This window comes from Maniola hyperantus, chromosome 1 (assembly GCF_902806685.2).
Source record: "Maniola hyperantus chromosome 1, iAphHyp1.2, whole genome shotgun sequence".
Lineage (NCBI taxonomy): Eukaryota > Metazoa > Arthropoda > Insecta > Lepidoptera > Nymphalidae > Maniola > Maniola hyperantus.
Genome location: NC_048536.1, coordinates 1,345,676 through 1,363,493, shown reverse-complemented (window position 1 = coordinate 1,363,493; position 17,818 = coordinate 1,345,676). Strand labels below are relative to the sequence as shown.

The 17,818-nt window shown below is 36.6% G+C and overlaps 1 protein-coding gene and 1 long non-coding RNA gene across 2 annotated transcripts in view; both read right to left on the bottom strand.

Annotated features, from left to right (window-relative positions):
* Positions 1-17,818, bottom strand: part of LOC117984634 (sodium/potassium-transporting ATPase subunit beta-2-like) — a 176,072-nt gene that overhangs the window by 57,743 nt on the left and 100,511 nt on the right. The window lies entirely within an intron of this gene.
* On the bottom strand, positions 374-7,365 carry LOC117996361 (uncharacterized). Its single transcript, XR_011237165.1, has 2 exons — positions 6,825-7,365; positions 374-852 (listed from the first exon to the last, which is right to left on the bottom strand). It is a non-coding gene; the product is annotated as an uncharacterized lncRNA (long non-coding RNA).

Here is a 17,818-nt window from a genome sequence, read left to right as displayed (position 1 = left end):
CATTTATCACAATGATAGGTAGAATGCTAAATGCTGTTTTTATGTATAGCGGGAACCGTTACAGCATTCTCTAACCTTCATCTAATTTAGAGCTATTTGTTTTCTTTCTCCGTGATTTATCTAAAAATATAAAACAAAAAGGTGACTGACTGACTGACTGATCTATCAACGCACAGCTCAAATTACTGGACGGATTGGGCTGAAATTTGACTAGCAGATAGCTATTATGACGTAAGCATCCGCTAAGAATGGATTTTTAAAATTCAACCCCTAAGGGGGTGAAATAGGGGTTTGAAATTTGTGTAGTCCACGCGGACGAAGTCGCGAGCATAAGCTAGTACGTAATAAAAATGAAATAAACAAAAATCGAAAGGATTTTCTTAAAAAAAGTTTATTATAAAATTGACTTAGTTCTTAACAACAATAAGTAATAAGAATAACATTCTAAAATAGTCGAACTGCACCGAATAACAAAAAAATGTTACTATAACATAATTTCACTGGATGTTAATTTGACGATTTAAATAGTTGTCTTTCACGTTTTATGTAATACATTTTTAGTTTTTAATTAACTTGGAATGCCCAGCACTGTTCAGTGTTCCTGTGGTGTTTTTCTTGCTTAAACATACAATCCCGTTTCTTGTACCCTTTGCGTTTGATTAATTTTGAGCTTCGTCCACCTGATGTTCCAGAGTTCGTGTCATATAAATGCTTGGGTGTATACAACATTATGCTTAAAGTAGAGTTAACTTAACACTAAAATTACGGTTTCTTAAAATTAAATTGTTTTTACAGCGATCGTCTATCCGCCATCTTATATTGGTCTCTAATTTTGTCTTGTCCCGACCGCATCTGAAACAAAGATAACATTATATTAATTTTTGCCTTACTACCCAATTCTACTTATGTTTATGGTAGAAACACTTTGGATATGTTCTTCTTGGTAGACGAGTTCTATCTCGACTACGTTTTTATTTATAAGATGTACGAACACATTATTATATCTTTCTGTAAGGATTGATAACACACATATTTCATAATCATTCTAATAATACAGGTTTCCTCTCAGAATGAGAAGAGTTTTCGCCTCACTCCTTTCGCCAATTTTGGATACGCAGACTTCACATACGTCATTACACACCTTCGAGAACATTATGAAGAACTTTCAAGCATGTAGGGGTTCTCACGATATTTTACTTCACCGTACTTAAACCGCATATAATAACTTCGAAATTTAGAAGTGCCTGGACCCCCGACTGAAAGGCTAACGTCTTTTACCACTAGGCTATCACAACTTATACAGGTATAGATTTTTAAAATCAATATTTAAAATACCAAAGCCCATATGTTTTATAAAATACCAATCAATTTGTGAAACAAAAATAAGTACGGAGAGAAGAATTTTATTGGCGGTATGAATGTCGCTATAACATGTTATTTATGAATAGAATGGTCAGAACTATTTGCGTTGCCACCGAGCCCCGAGCTCGTGACGGAGATTGGATTTGACGCCTGCACAAATATTTGGAAGCTTCGTTTCCGATTGCTATTACAATGTACAAGAATATCTAATGTTTAACAGCTTCTTTCTAGTCCACACACTACCGGCATGTACACGAATATGCTAATGTTTAACAGCTTCTTTTTGACCTTAAACTCTATCCGCAAAGCCGTGCCGCTAAGAGGTTAAGCAGTCCGGTACGATGTCGTATAGGTCTGATAATAAGGGTAGTAGGTTAATAGAACTGCCATTGCCACTTTCAGGTACCTTAGGTACTTTTAGGTTATTAGATTAGGTTAGATGGTGGATAGGTTAGATGACGTAGTCTCCTTAGACTACGTCATCTCTTACTACCAAGGTCAGATTGTACTCAAGGGCTAACTTGTTATGGAAAAAAGACGTTCGGGCTCAAAAACTGGATTTAAAAAAAAAACAGAGTTTCAGCATCAATAACTTTCTATCAGCTTTTATCTTGTTCTTAGATATTGCGTTTTAGAAAAGTAAAAGGTAAGAAATCAAGTGATATAGGGTCTTAACTTAGAACAATATCATGCGCGTGCCAAACTGCTTGGTAAAGCGAAAGAAAATCATTCACTAGCAACAATGCTTGCAGAAGTCATTCGGCAAGACATTGCGGAGGTTGATTTCTGATGGAACATCCTGCAGAAATTGACTCGCTGCGAGTGTTTACACACTGTTAGTGGTTTAGTCATATCAGTACCCCTATTTTTACCCGGAGTATAGAAAGAAACCTCGGAAAATAACAATTTACTGTATAGTTCTGACGTAAACTCATATTTTTTCACTGTCAGTTTGGTGTTATTTAAGGGCAAGGATATTAACTTTCAATCTACATTGATTGTATAATTTATTATACGCGTAGGTCTCTTGCAGGGCACTCCTCTCTACCCTTATTTTTACCAGAAACCTCGGAAAATAACAATATACTATAGTTCTGACGTAAACTCTTATATTTTTTTCACGGTCAGTGCTGTTTTAAAGGACAAGGACGTTATCTTTAAACCCGATTAAAATAGAACGCTATTTTAAATGTTTTGGTTCAGCGTCATTTAAAAAAAATTCGACAATATGTCGAAACAGAAAGCATGATTAATTGCAAAAAGTGCGTCAATCGCTTGCACATTTTTTTTTCGTTTTTTTACAGAGTAGACGGGTGTAATTGATGTGTTCTGCCATTTGAGCATTTTTTGAGCGTTTGTAAAGATTTTAAGATTATTCAAAGAGATTAGCGACGTTCTTTGATCATTTTTTATTGTCTGTATTTTTAAATCAGCTTCTGGCTAGAGGTCAAGTGTTGCTGGGCCAAACATCATAAAGTAGAATAAGAACAGTGGTCCGTGAGCCTGGGTTTGTTTTCAGAATAATGTGACTTGTAAACATTATTTTAAAATTATAATATTCTTGTGTGGTATACCTACTGCCAGTAACTTCAATTAGTACACAATTTTAGACGTAGTCATAATATTATTATGTTGCCTGAATTGATTGACTTGTCGGCGATAATAAATACGTAATAAATACGTTCTTGCGGCCTCATCTCTAAATTATTGTTTATACCTTCACAGCAATCAAGGGTATCTAGAGATAAAACTCAAGATTATTCCAGGTTGCTTTTGTTCTTCAATAAATTACAATAAACAAACTTCCTCTTGTTGAATTTTGGAGTTTACTTAGAGATTTTTAAGAAACACTTCATTTGTTTTCATATTCATTCCTTCCTCTTACTTCGGATTTAATCACGATGTTGGCGATATTCTTACAAAGGTTTTGTGTTCTCTTATATTCTCTAAAGATGGAATTCACTCTGGCTATTAATCGAAGAACTATAGCATGGCATTCTTGGAATGGCGTCACTCGTCACTGATAACTGCCAGACATGCCGTATCAATAAGTAAGAAAGTTTCACTCATTTAATGGCTAATATATAAAGCTTTAGTGATCTTGGACATAGTATTCAAGATTAATAGAGACAAATTAGTAGGTACTAGAGACAACACAACAGATTTATTATTCACTCATTTGTTTCAATTTAATTAGCCGCTTGACGTGCCACGCGTCCATTAATCTAACATCTTAGATCGTTTGAAAAGTTTTTGGCTACCTAGTATCTAGCTTACGAATAATGAAGCTTATAATGTTCGTGTGAAATGTAATATAGCAAATTATATTAATTAATTAAATAAATAGAACATTGATCATAAAGTAGGTAGGTATTTCTATGTTGTTGTCTTATCAACATGCTGTTTCTAGGGCTCTGTACCTCAAAAGGAAAAAGAACCCTTACAGGATCACTTTATTCTCTGTCTGTTCTGTTTGTCTGTCTGTGTGTCTGTCTGTCAAGAAACTTATAGGTACCAAAACCAATATTTAAGGCAATGAAAATAGAATTGGAACAGTTTACAGATATGGGTCAGGGTAGGACGAGAAACTCAGAGCTTTCATTTAGCACAGAAAAATTGTACTTAAGTAGGTAGGTACTTACTTAGTTTCTTTTAATACTTTAACCGCCACAAAGCAAAAGAAGAAGAAGAATTCTTTAACCGAACACACGTCTTAAAGTTTTGAAGAGAATTTTGATTGCGTAGACTTTTACCACAATTTTACGATTAGAGATTAGGCATTTCCCTTGATCCGGTGAGAGCAAAATCGTATTATTTCTGGCAATAGCATATACTACTTATGTTTACAAGAGTCAGAAACGTAATGTTTCGGCAGAAAAACTATGTTTTATTGCAAATGTGGATGCTGTAGGTATACAGTATACAGTCTACTGGACACGCATCGTTCGCAGTTTCGGCGGAATTATGTAGAATGTGGATAATTTTAGACAGGGGAATGTTATGTTTTCACGAGAAGACGCAGGCACCGAACATTTATAGCCGATGTAATAGTGGGTACCGAGACTGACTAAGGTTTCTGTGTCATCTGGTGAAATGAAATCTACGTTTTGTAGAATTAAATAATTGTGCGTTCTATTCTGAAAATTACGACAAATCTCTTCACATACTCTTGATTTTATTTAAGACCAGCTTATAAATCCGTAACTTTGTCCGCGTGGACTACACAATTTTTAAACCCCTATTTTACCCCTTTACAGCGGTTACGCACTGATCCGATCCGAGTCCGTGAAAATACGTTCCTTTTTGTTTTGTATAGATAATCGCTGGTATTCTCACGGATAACGGATATAACTCGGATGACGGAAATCCAGTTAGAAGTGGAATTTTCAGAATCCTTTCTGAGCTGATGTCTACATCATAAGACTTTCTGCTTGCCCAGCCCGATACGTCCAGTAGTTTAAACTGTGCGTTGATAGATCAGTCAGTCAGTCATTCACCTTTTCCTTTTATATATATTTTAAATTACTTTCTTAAATTAAAAGAGACACGTTGCTACCGTGGAAATTCTATTTTTCAACTTCATACAAAAGTCTCAAAATTTCTTTAATTTTAACGGTTTTGATGGTTTACTTTGGATCCACAGTATTATATTGTAGTAGTTTCTTGAAGTGATTTCTAAGTATTTTATTTAGTTTCTTCTTTTGTACCAATGTAGAAAAAGTTAACTTCTACTAACCTCAACCTACGAGTATCACCTCACAGTCACATTTGTCGCTAACAATGGCAATTTTTAACAACGATTATTTTTATAGATTTAGATGGGAAACGAAAACTTTCACATTGCAATTGTAGAGTAGAGAGGTAAATATAGGTACTTATGTATTACAATTTTCATCTTCAATTTTATTCCGAGTGTAAAATATAACAATGAGCTAAATTGGATTTTTTTTCACGCGATTGATGACGGCTCCAATTTGCTATTTTAAATGTGGTTTATATTTTTTTATTATTTTAGATTAGATCGTTGCCAAGAATCGAGTGTTTTATGATTAAAGGAACTGGTCCCAAGTTTTATTGCCGATCGACTACGGGATGTCGTAAAAACTAAAAATTTAAAATATTGATCTTCATAAGTTGCAATAACTTTTTTACGATTCAATTAATTAGTTGGAAATACCGATTACCTAATGTACCTACTTAATATTAATGTAATGGTAAAGTCTATATAATTGATTTAGATAGTACTACGCCGGTATTAGTAGATTAAAATGCAAAAGTAGTAGGTAAGCTTATTATACGCTTATCAACGGCCATACAAATAATTTAAGTAGTTATGTGAAAGATGAGGTGATATACTTTTCTAAAACATTAGTAAAATGAACTGTTACGATTATTTTAGTGTAGCTAATTAACATAATATCGTAAAAAAGGGAAGAAACGTGTTAAAAAGATTTCATGTCCACAGTTAAAGTATAATCAAATAAGTACATACAGAACAATGTTTAGGTACCGTCTTAAATCTTGTCATAAGGTCATTTTACCGGAAAAGAGTTTTAAAGGCAACCGGTTAAAATTATAATCTAAATAAGTATATAAAAGGAAAAGGTGACTGACTGATTGATTGATCTATCAACGCACAGCTCAAACTACTGGACGGATCGGGCTGAAATTTGGCATGCAGATAGCTATTATGACGTAGGCATCCGCTAAGAAAGGATTATTGAAAATTCAACTCTTGATGGGGTGAAATAGGGGTTCGAAATTTTGTGTAGTCCCTTTAATATACTCGCGGACGAAATCGCGAGCATATTAAAATAGCATATTAATAAGCTAGTTATTAATAATTAAGTTAGTAAGTAATTACACCACTAATATACCGATGTACCTACATGCAATGCAAGTAATGTACCGAGTATCGATACAGATCCTGTCGGAGGATCTCTGACCACCTTGGCGGGAGAAATAACGAAAGAAACACATTCACAACTTCTCAAGATCACAGGTGTAAAGAAAATACAAGGAACCTTAACTTAACTAGATTCCTCACTTTTGTTTCGCTTTTTAAGAAAAACTGTAGGTAAAAAGTACCTTAAACACATTTCCAGTATCTTTAGATTATAGATGTGAAGAAAACGCAAGGAACCTTAACCTAACTAGAATCTTCACTTTTATTTCGCTTTTGAAGAAAAAAACTGTAATCCAAAATCCAAAGTAGACTCCGCCCTCACTTTTGTCGCTATTAAACAAAAACAAATAATCTTATGCAAAAAAAACTGTGGGTAAAAAGTATCTTAAACACATTTCCAGCATCTTCAGATCATAGATGTGAAGATAATATAAGGAACCTTAATCTAACAAGAATCCTCACTTTTATTTCGCTTTTGAAGAAAAAAACTGTAATCCAAAGTAGACTCCGCCCTCACTTTTGTCGCTATTAAACGAAAAAAAATAACCTTATGCACCTCAGAACATTCCAGAGTAGAGTAGCCAGAGACTGGCGAGGAGTAGCACCAGGATGAGGTAGGTGGCGATGAGGCTCGTCGTCTCGTGCTGCGGCATGATGGACGCGTGGACTGGACAAACGGCTCCAGAAAACTGGCTCGTGTCGTGTCACGAAATTGTCTCCACACCGAAGCGCCTACGCGCCACGCCCAATCTCCAGATTTATAAATATGAGTATAATTATAGATCTGTCGGTGACAGCAGCTTGACGTGGATATGGATCGGTGATAACAATGAAAACAAACAATGCTAAGTATGAATTCCCTATTGGAGTTATCCCGATGATAACCTAGTAGTTAGAACGTCATCTTACGAACGCATTCTTTTCGGGTGGTCGGGGATACCTCTAACTTTTTGGTTTTTTTTTTAAAGAATATTAGCAATGTTAAATGACTAATATTCAACTTTCCTCTCCAACTAAGCGCCAGGCTTGTGCTAGGAGTAGGTACGACAATAGTGCAACGGGCGGGGTTTGAACCGTCAACCTTTCAGTTTTCAGTCCACTCCTTTACCGGTTGAGCTATTGAGGCTCTTTATATATGCGTTTTAAGCAATGGAATATTGGTTTAACGATGAAGGAAAACATCGCGAGGAACCCTGCGTGCCTGAAGTTCTCCATAATGTTCTTAATGGTGTAGGAACACTGTTAATCCGCACTGAGCCAGCGTGGCAGTAGGCCTAAAGTCTGAAGGTATCTATTACGAAAAAAAACTTGGATAGTTGAATTCTGAAAAAAAACCGGCCAAGTGCGAGTCAGGCTCGCGCAACGAGGGTTTCGTACTTCAGTACAGTTTTTTTCGACATGTTGCACGATAATTCAAAAACTATGACCACAAACTATACATAAAAATAAATAAAAATCTGTTTTAGAATGCACAAGTGAAGCCGTTTCATATGAACCCCACTTGATATAGTTATCTTACTTCGAAAATTGGAAATACTAATTATTAGTTCATGACCACAATTTCATTTTTTTTGTGTGATTCATTCATTTGTTGTGACCACAAATTCGCGGTTTTCAGATTGCTCCCCCGAATGTCTGCTATAAGACCTTACCTACTTGCCAAATTTCATGATTCTAGGTCAACGGGAAGTACCCTGTAGGTTTCTTGACAGACCGACAGACAGACAGACAGACAACAAAGTGATTCTATAAGGGTTCCGTTTTTGGTATGAGGTATGGAACCCTAAAAAACAGGCCGAGTTGAGAACCACCTCCTTTTCGGAAGTCTGTTAGAAAATAAAACAAATCAATGAAACAGAAAGCAAAATCAAATCAAAGTCCTGTGAAATACTCGTATGTGCGAAATCCTTAAACTTTGTCACAATCACTCGTCACTCAAATCCAATAAAGAGGAAGCCATAACCAAGTTCGGCAAAATGCTTACTTTCACACTCACTTTACTTTCACAATCACTTCCCAAAGGATTATTTCTTGAAAAAGAACTTAAGTATAAATTATTCGTAGCTTTAGTTTTAAGTTTACGTTTAATTAATTGTAATTGTATTGCATACTAGCTGCCCCGGCGAACTTCGTACCGCCTAACAGTCGATTCCTTTTCAGGATTTTTTTAAATAAATCTCTCTCTAAGAACCATCACCGTACTTCAAGGAATATTATAAAAAAAGAATTAGTGAAATCGGTTCAGCTGTTCTCGAGATTTGCAACCAGCAACACATTCAGCGATTCATTTTTATACACAGAAAAAGATTCAGCAATCGACAATCAGAAAGTGTAGGTATGACTTTTGACTTTGAATTTCGAACGGCTATTGTTTTGGTTTTTCTAAAAAGAAAACCACCATTTAAAATACCAGAAGAGTGAAGACCTAAATCCAATAAGCAGCTAAGAGCCTCAATAGCTCAATCGGTAAAGGAGTGGACTGAAAACCGAAAGGTCGACGGTTCAAACCCCGCCCGTTGCACTATTGTCGTACCTACTCCTAGCACAAGCGTGACGCTCAGTTCGAGAGGAAAGGGCAATATTAGTCATTTAACATGGCTAATATTCTTTATTTAAAAAAAAACTGTAAGCTAGGTCTTGCAAAATATCACTCGAGTCACTTAGTCACTGGGCCTTACATTGCTGCGCGCTAGAAGACTGCGGAGTACAGCAGCCACAGGAAGAAGAGCAGGATCACGAGGATCATGTAAGTGGCGGCGAGGTTCACCGTCTCGGCGTTGATCGGCATGCTTGCGATGTGGAGCAGAACTGATCCGGGCTGATCCTCGGCCTGGCGGCATGCGTCGGCGGGCAGGGACGGACTTGTGGTTGAAGGACGTATTTATCAATTCAATTCAATTCCCAATTATTGGCTTTTAGGTGTGCCAGCTGGGCACAGAGTGTTTCGCCAGTGTCACGACGTATTTATAAAATTTGGGATGAATTCCTTTAGCAATACGGTATTTGACAACTAGTCAAATCAGTAACTTTTTATCAAACTTCAAAACGCGCGCTTAGTATCCGGGATTCTATGAAATACCGGTGTGTGACGTCACAATCATTTGACGTGCTTTTTTCAGTTTAATCGACAATTTAAAATGGTTATCACACTTAAAACCAACAAAGGACGTGGATTTTACGTATTTTGGAAGACCCTCTATTTAATAATCACTGAGAAATAATTTATTTTTGATGTAGTCAAATAGGTACCCAATTATTTGATTACTTTTCATGAATAACTTTCTATCTTCTTTTTGTTCCTATTCTACTCCCTCTACTACCTCTCGCACTGCCAAGGGTCACTGGTAGATCTCCCATAGAGATAAGTGCTTCCCTGTCCACTTTTCCTCTCTATTTCTCTTTATTGTAAATGTTTTTGGTAATTTTTTTTTAAGAATATTAGCCATGTTAATCATGACTAACATTCCCATCCAATTAAGCGTAAAGCTTGTGCTAGAGTAGGTACGACAATAGTGCAATGGGTGGGGTTTGAATCGAAGACCTTTCGGATTCCTGTCTGCTCCATTTACCGTTGAGCTAAATTAATGATGCTTCAGATGAATTACCTTCAGTCTACGGGAATTATTTCCTCCAGTAATATGTTGGATCAAGAGCTAGATACAGAAGGCATTGCTTTACAGATGGCACACATTAGATAGAGCTTCCTCATTCTATAGCCTTAACTACCAGCAACTTGAGTCTTACCCCGCTGTTTTAATGAAGTACCTAGCATTGATGTGAATAGTGTAGAAAGTTTCTACTTAAGTATTTTTTTATATCTTCTATAAACATTTTATGAAACGATGACATGAAGGAGCGATTATGAAATAAATATGCTTGAAAACAAAATCGGATGTGCTTCAAAAAAATCTCCACTTATTTTTACAAAGTAACAGTCATATTTCTTCAAACATTTTTAAAGTTTCGTTTTATATTCAATTTCATAAAACAAAACAGCGATTACGTTAAGATTAATTTCATGACTCTCCGTCACAGACTTTTTATAACACATCTTTATTTTACTACATTGCAGAAAAAATCATTGGAGGTTTATTTTAGAACGTATACATTTTTAATAAAATTTACTCACAATTTAGATTTAAAATGCCGAGTAAAGAAGCCATAGAGTAATCAGCAACACCAGTAGGATGCAGTACGTAGCAACCAAGTTGAGGCCTTCGGATCCAGGTTTCATTTTGAACCTATTAATTAGACACTTTTTGCTCGAGCGAGAGAATAGTCTCTATACTAGAGGACAGCGCACGACTAACGAACTTCGGGAAAACAAAGAATGTTTTTAACTATTTAGAAATAAATATAAAATCTACATTTTCGCTTTTGGCACACTAAGATTAATTATTTGTCACAGCGGTATTTTCTTGCGGGAGTGACCCAATATACCTATTTGTTGTGTTTATATATAACTTTGTTTTCGTCGGTTTTCGCCGAATCGGTCGGCCTCAAGTCATTGCCTTCTGGTGTTTTTCATATTTTAACATTCTTACTTTTATCATTGATAGGATTATCTTTGTGGCAAAATGCTTATTTCCGTAATATTAATCGGAAGTGATAATAGCGTTAGAGCAAACATAAACCTGGGTAAAAATACGATAGGGTTGAATCAATGTTATGTCTAGATCAGAACCTTTGTCAGAAAATAATAATAAAATAATGCTATAGGTACAAACAATTTATATCACAAAACATCATCCATTTTAATTTCTGGTATTTTTTTCTGTTTCAATTAAAACTCATACAAAATAATTCGTCAATTTCTCCAGCAAATTCGACATATTTGAGTCCGCTCCTGTACGCGATTCAATTCTGGAGAATGATAAGATTGTTTACATTAGACTGGAGCGTCGGCCTCTGAATTTTTAGTCTCCGCCTACAACCTCTACAATCATGCGCAATCTATCTCCCATACAAATCCATTGTGTTTAGGGTTCCGTAGCCGAATGACAAAAAAATTGTCATGTCTGTCTGTCTGTCTGGATGTATGTCACAGCCACTTTTTTCCGAAACTATAAGAGCTATACCGTTGAAACTTGGTAAGTAGATGTATTCTGACAAAAATAGAAAAAAAACAATAAATTTTGTTGGTTCCCCATAGGTACTTAGTACTGAAACTCAATTTTTTTTTTAATCAAACCCTGTGTGGGATGGACATCCATATCTATGGATAAGTCTTCAAAAATGATATTGAGGTTTCTAATATCATTTTTTTCTAAACTGAATAGTTTGCGCGAGAGACACTTCCAAAGTGGTAAAATGTGTGTCCCCCCCCCCCCCCTGTAACTTCTAAAATAAGAGAATTATAAAACTAAAAAAATATATGATGTACATTACCATGCAAACTTCCACCGAAAATTGGTTTGAACGAGATCTAGTAAGTAGTTTTTGATTCTGATTCGCACTTGGCCGATTTTTTAAATCCTAAAATTTTAAATTTGTGACCTATAATATTATAACGTTCAGTATTATAATATTTATTATGCCTAATGGAATCCAATAAAATTTTCTAGAACTTTTGAAGAAATTGGAATTTAATTTGAGATCATCCATCAATCGTAAGTTTAACGCGGCTGAAAGTAATGTACATCGACCCTTAGAGCAAGATAGCAGATTTGTAGAGAATTGTCTCTGTCGTTAAGACCGACAAAACGTCATATAGGTAATGAATGACAGTGACAACGCTCTACAAAGCCGAAATGTCATTCTAAAGGCCGATGTAGATTACTTCGCAAGACGCACGTAACACATAACAGTCGAAGAACCTGTAGAGTGTAGAGTATGGGTCATGGTGTGAAGCAAGGTGGGTCATACCTCCTCACCTATTACCATTTACCACGGTAGGTACCTATCTATTCTGGGGATAAAAAGTTTAAGAGTATTGATGATTGAATACGTATGTATTGATATGATTGAGTTTACAAAAACCTTATTCCACGCGGACGAAGTCGCAGGCATCAGCTATTTTTAACCGACTTCAAAACAAGGAGGAGGTTCTCAATTCGTCGGAATCTTTTTTTTTTTTATAAATAAATAAATAAATGTTTCATTTGCAAAATTGTGGGCATAACAAGTTAACAATAACACAACAGTCCCTTACACAATCGACTGTCACCGACAGTGTGCAAATATTTAGCTTGAATTGTATATTAACATAATTATACATTTGTAATAGAAATCGAAAACTTTAGTCACTTAATTATACTCGTATATTATGTATGTTATAATATAATATGAGACAATAAATCAAGATTTATATTTTTTTAACTTTTGCACTTGCACTTTGCACTCCAAAAATACGTTTTATTTACAATAAAACGTATTTTTGGAGTGCAGCGAGGTGCTGGAGCGGTCACACAGGTCGACTACCCTCGGATCATCGACCTCAAAAACAAATTATTTTGGTATTTTTCTCAATTCGCCAAAATAAATGAAACTGTTTATTCCATGCTAGCTGGTGTCCGCGCGTACGAAACGCGTGGATTTAGGTTTTTAAAAATCCCGTGGGAAACTTTTTTATTTTCCGGGATAAAAAGTAGCCTATGTCCCTTCAGTGTCTTAAACTATACCCATGCAAAAACTCAAGTTGATCAGTTACTCCGTTGCGATGTGATTGAAGGACAAGCCAACAAACCAACAAACAAACACATTTTCACATTTATAATAGGGACAGTGATCTAAGTCATCAACCCATAGTGGCTTACTTCTGAGCATGCGTCTCCTCTCAGAATGAGAAGGTCATACTCACCACATCAACCACCACGCAAGGGCTCTCGGCTGAGTTTGTTGTGGGCTCTTCTCAGACCTGGGTACGTTTGGAACAATTTTTTTTTTTTACTTATTTTTAAAGAATATTAGCCATGTTAAATGACTAATATCCCCCTTTCCTCTCCAACTAAGCGTCAGGCTTGTGCTAGGAGTAGGTACGACAATAGTGCAACGGGCGGGGTTTGAACCGTCGATCTTTCGGTTTTCAGTCCACTCCTATACCGGTTGAGCTATTAAGGCTCTTATAGATTGATTAGCACTAGTGTCATTTTGTTTGTTCAATAATCCTGTCCATACGAAGTAATATAAATAAGTCAACAACTCCCAAATGATTTAAAGTACTATCCAAAAATCGAAACTAAGAAATTACCACGAATTTCTTAGTTTCAAATATTTTAAAGCACTATTAGCGTCAAGTAGTTGATACCCATAAATCCCGTGTAACGGCCGAGTGGTTATCATCATATAACGTGAAAAACTGAAAAACAGCTGAGCTTCTAACGGAGAACTATAAATATTATCTCTTGAAGAGTATTATGAAAAATTATTTCGGTGTATCCGTGATCGTCAACGCGGGCTGAAGCCATTAGTCGAGTAACGCGGACCATTGCACTCAGTCAACGATACCCTTCCTTGTGGGGAGGAGACAGCAACAGTCATATCTGCCAGTGGTCCAGCCCAACCACAGTTGTAGACTGAAGTTAGTACTATTATATTATACTAGATGATGCCCGCGACTTCGTCCGCGTGGATTTAGGTTTTTAAATTCCCGTGGGAACTCTTTGATTTTCCGGGATAAAAAGTAGCCTGTGCAATGGGATGCAAGCTATCTCTGTACCAAATTTCATCAAATCGATTGAACGGTTGAGCCGTGAAAAGCTAGCAGACAGACAGACACACTTTCGCATTTATAATATTAGTATGGATATGGATTCTGTGACTGGAGGCTGACGGAGCGGCACACACAGCGGCGTACACATAAGGCCGGCCGCATATTGTGATGTCTGTCCGTGCGCTGCTTTGCACTCTGCTTATACAGCTGAGCCTGAGCTACCTTTAGCAGCTGATATCAGTTAATTAGCCGTCAACACAAGTCAGTAAATATGCGTACATTAAAAGTACACATTAACACTGCCCTTATCCTACACATATTGTTTCTCAAAAAAATAAGTAATCGTCTGGTGGTCCTAGGATCTTGCTCTATAGGTACTTACATACAAAAAAAACATGCAAAAGTGTGTAGCAGTGGAAGCACACATACTTGGTTCTAAAAGCACATAATAAAAATGTAACAGTAACCCTTGTACTTTGGAATAATATTTTAAATTGAATACCTATTTGAAAAGAGCAACCGCTGAGATACTTGCTGCTTTTCCTCGAAGCAGAAGAAACAGGAAGGAAGAGCATCTCTACGGACGAGAGAATCGCGGCGATGGTCTCGCCGTGTGACGAAATTTGATACAAACTATCGCCGCGATAGTATCGCCATGTGGAGATTGGCCCATAGAGTTTAAGTACTTAGTTATCAAATTTTCTCACACGGCAAGACTATCGCCGCAATTCTCTCGTCCGTGGATTTGGCTCATGGCGCATAAGTCTATGAGCCCATCTGTGTTGCTCAGTGGCACTCAGTACATAATATTCTATGTTATTTTTAAATTCTAAGTAGATTTTCTGTGGAGATACGCGGCTGGAATTATTCCAATACATTTTTGTGGGCTCGGGACGCATTTATATACACAGTTTACGACAAACTGAGGGAATGTAGCCTTGCGGAAGTGGGAACTATAATGAACTTTCTGTAAATAATCTTTTATTGATTTACAGCGTCATTTTATTTATTACCTACTAGCTGCCCCGGCCAACTTCGTAATCGTACCGCCTAACAGTCGATTCTTTTCAGGATTTTTTTTAATTTTTCTCTCCGTAAGAACCATCCTCGTACTTCAAGGAATATTATGAAAAAAAGAATTAGCGAAATCGGTGCAGCTGTTCTCGTGATTTAGGATCAGCAACACATTCAGCAATTCATTTTTATATATAGCGATTAGGTACTAGATGATGGTTCTTTCTGAGAGGAGACCCGTGCTCAGTAGTAGGTCGGCGATGGGTTGATCATGATGATAACTAAACGACGACATAGCAGATATAAGTCAAGTCCCGCAAATTGCTATTGCGCTGGAACCATGCCTCATTAATATCGAAATGACGTCATTTTGACGTCAGCCGAAATAAAAACATACCATCAGCTCGAAACTTCAGTCTAGTACTGACGTCACTGAAATGGCGGCCATGCGCATTAGCAATTTGCGGGACTTATACACATTATACATTGATTTTCTGGGATAAAAGTATCCGTCTTTGGGATACAAGGTGTACCTACCTACCAAATAAAATATGATACCGAAGAATTCACGTATGTAAATACTCACACGAGTAGATAATAATATATAGACTGTATATGGCTTGTATATTGAGAAAAAAAAACCGGCTAAGTGCGAGTCAGGCTCGCGCAATGAGGGTTCCGTAATACAGTCGTATTTTTTCGACATTTTGCACAAATAAATATAAATAAATAAAAATCTGTTTTAGAATGTACAGGTGAAGACCTTTCATATGATACCCCACTTGATATAGTCACTCACTTCGAAAGTTGAAAATACTAATTATTAGTTCATGACCACAATTTAATTTTTTTTGTGTGATCTAACCCTAAATTCGCGGTTTTCAGATTTTTCCCAAATGTCAGCTATAAGATCTACCTACCTGCCAAATTTCATGATTCTAGGTCAACGGGCAGTACCTTAGTACCCTGTAGGTTTCTTGACAGACAGACAGACAGACAACAAAGTGATCCTATAAGGGTTCCGTTTTCCTTTTGAGGTACGGAACCCTAAAAATCATATACCTACCTATACCTAATAAGGAAAAGGACGTCATCCATCCTGGCAAGGCTGCGTTCGAGCTCCAACAGTATCCTGAATATGATGGCGGGAAAGCTGGATACGCCAATTCTCCAGCATTTCATTCAAGTTCTCGTCCGGTAAATACGCAGAGTATTGACCGGACGAGGGCTTGAAAGTGATCCCAAAGTCTAATTGTTTGCGCCCTATTATGATAGCTGTTGTAAAAATAAAATAATAATAAAATGTTTATACTAACATAGTTTTTAAGCATTATACTTACTAACAAAATATACTAACATAGTTTTTTAAGCATTATATGTGTACTAACAAAATATGGGTCTTTGTTGCCTTATTAAATAAAGAATTAAATTAAATTAAATTATACTTATACGCGGACAGGTCGAGATAGCAATCGGAGTGGAGACGCCCCGCGCACCCGCACAGCCTGCGCGCTAACCCGGTGCGGGCGAGCGCGGGTGACGTGCGGGTGTGTGAGGCCTCACCCCGCCTCATACCTCGATTGCGTTACTTACGGAAATGGGAATCAGATTATTTCTGATTCACACTTTCACTTTGTAATTTGTAGTGACTAATCCCAGAAGAATTTTTTGGAAAGCACCCAAGAATATTATCATTATTATGATGATGAAAACTATAAATTCCTTCTATGTGGCCCAACAATAATTTCTAAATCAACTATGTTCGCGACAGGTCGAGATGGCAATCGTGGTATGAAGCGGGGGTACGCTGCGCACACCCGCACGTGTGAGACCACCCGGGGCAGTGAGATAAGCTATCGCCAGATAAACTGACTAAAGGTTTGACGTTTCGGCAGATTTCCTATACAATAACCGGCCAAGTGCGAGTCAGGCTCGCGCAACGAGGGTTCCGTATTACAGTCGTATTTTTTCTACATTTTGCACGATTAATCAAAAACTATTATGCATAACATGATTCTAGGTCAACGGGAAGTAGTTACCTACCCTATAGGTTTTTTTGACAGACACGACAGACGGCCAGACAGACGGAACCCAAAAATATCAAATATCTATCAATATTGTTTTGGTTGTAGTACATGGTGTTATCACAAGAACGAAAGTGGTTTAATTTCTGTTCTTTTCGGTCCATTGATCGATTTAGTTTAGCGTTGACTCATATTATACGACGCGTTTATAAAGTTACCCACATCAAAATGAGTATGTTATTGGTCCGTGAAAATGAGTGTCAAAGCCTTTCAAAGCATATAAAAAACTGTCAATGAGGTGTCATTTACATTGCGTTCACATTAATGTCAAATTGACGTTTGAATTATTGAAATCGTTCACACTTCACATGCGATCACAGAGTACTTTTAACATATGGAAATAGAGTACTATCTCGCGAGCTAATAGTGGCAACAGCTTAGTAGCGCCATCTGTATCTGACGAATGGAACTAATATTTATAATATGTACATACCTACCTATATATATAGACTGCTTTATAGGTTCATACCTATACATATAATACATACATATAGGACTGCTATGGAAGGTAGGATTGTGTTCAGATTAATTATTTATTAATATTTGACTCCCTTACAATTTAACATATCATGTAAATTTAAAAAAAATCTATAATAATTAATCTGAACACATATTTTTAAATAATAGAAATTTTTGGATTCTAATCTTTATTTTTACCAAAATTAATCCTAATCACTCTTCCTTATCCTAAAACAGTTTATAAAGTTGCCTGAGGACTGGGGTCTGGTGCCGAGTAGTTTAGTTTCAAGATATCAATATTATGAATCCAGGTCATAAAACGATCCAAATCTTTTGCACGAT